This window comes from Crotalus tigris, unplaced genomic scaffold (assembly GCF_016545835.1).
Source record: "Crotalus tigris isolate CLP2741 ecotype Arizona unplaced genomic scaffold, ASM1654583v1 scf7180000018525.42219311030:4301911, whole genome shotgun sequence".
Taxonomy (NCBI): Eukaryota; Metazoa; Chordata; class Lepidosauria; order Squamata; family Viperidae; genus Crotalus; species Crotalus tigris.
This window is the reverse complement of record NW_024097057.1, coordinates 3,471,494-3,473,085: the sequence shown is the minus strand read 5'-3', so window position 1 is coordinate 3,473,085 and position 1,592 is coordinate 3,471,494. Positions and strand designations below refer to the sequence as shown.

Below are 1,592 nucleotides of genomic sequence, written 5' to 3'. Positions count from 1 at the left end.
AACCTCTCCTTATGGGTGACATGTTCCTCATAGAATAAAAGAATTTGAAATAACCGCAGACACTTGACTGTTATCTCCTCAATAAATGATAGGAAGATGAATGTACGAATCTGACTGCTGCATATCCAAGCATCTGTGGACAGAGGAGGCAATGGAGAAGGCCCAATTCATATTTCTTTTACAAAAATAAGTTTACAACCCATTTGGTGGGGATCCAAAGTGCTTCCTTCCCACTGTGAGCTTCATGGTCTTTTATAGTACTGTGGATATAAAAACGTGGCAGGCTGCCTGCGGAGGCAAAGATGCAAAGACCCTGGTGGAAAGCAATCAGAATATCAACCTGACCAATGTGATCTGATTGTGCCTTCAGGTCTGTGACTGTGACTCAGCAGAAGGAACCAGGCCAGGACCTCAGATGAGGCCATGACGAGGTTGCTCGTGACTCACTTCCCATCTTTTCTTCCTCCTACAATAACTGGAAGGCAAGGAGGAACGACAAGGGTGCAGATTTTTTTTTTCTCATGCCCACAGGCTGCACTTGATCTTTGAGTGGTATTGGAGCATGCCCAAAGTGTAGTGGAGCCAAGGGGAAAAAAATCAAATTAAATTTAGTTGTATTTAATAACAACATGATTACCGAGGTTATGCAATTCCTTGGATTCAGCTTCCAAGAGGTGCTTCAGAGCATGGAGGGAAGAGCACGGATTGTATCCCCGCTTTTTAAAACAGCTGTATCTTTTTGCAGGACGATGAAGCTGAACCGCAATGTGATCCTGGAAAGAGATATGGCTGCTTTCAAGAGTTGAGACAGATGCCCAGTTTGCAGTCCTGCCTGCTCTGAGGCACATACCTGGAATCAAATTAGAAATATTGTTTAGCCCAACCAAGGAGCCTCCAGCAATGCACTGAATTTTCCCATTAAAAATATGAGGAAAATAAAAATTATTTTACTTTTATTTAAACATCTGCTCCCAGTTAATAATTTGGGAGGGGCACCTGAAAGAGGACAGAGCACAGGAGCAAGAATTTCAGATCATACCTGAGGAGAACAAAATTGAAATCTTCAAGTTATGGAGGGTTGTCGTTAAAGGTGAAGCCAGGACATGCTTCGAACTGCTGTTTGGTTTCATAAGGCTGCATTGTACTTTGTTACAGCATGACTTCTCTTCTCCATAACTAAGTTGTCAGGAAGCCCTGTAGTACAAACAAATTCAGAGTAGTATTTAAGTTGGGAAGGGATAATGCTGAATGACAGCTGATGTTCTTACTTAAGCCGGGCCAAGCCACCCTAAAACACAATACCACAATTGTTACAGTGGAATTCGAGAAAAGGGTTGCATAATGGCTCAGGTACAATTTCATCACATGGGAATGAGGTAACTGCTTAGGCAACACATACACTTACAGTTCCTGGCGTGTTTAGACAGCACACACGGACGGACATGGTACTTGCGCTGACAGAAGCAGCAAGGCGATGGAAGCACGGGCTTTAATTATTCTGAATTTTTCCTATTTTATGTCTCTTCTGGCACTGGGATCTTGCATTCTTGGGGCAACTTTCACAGACACATGCCTTGCAAATCCTGCTCAAG

The 1,592-nt window shown here is 43.1% G+C and overlaps 1 long non-coding RNA gene across 1 annotated transcript; it reads right to left on the bottom strand.

Moving 5' to 3' along the window:
* Positions 1-602: 602 nt before the first annotated feature.
* On the bottom strand, positions 603-1,228 carry LOC120312700. Its single transcript, XR_005557938.1, has 2 exons — positions 1,040-1,228; positions 603-850 (listed from the first exon to the last, which is right to left on the bottom strand). It is a non-coding gene; the product is annotated as an uncharacterized LOC120312700 (long non-coding RNA).
* Between the last annotated feature and the right edge of the window lie 364 nt (positions 1,229-1,592).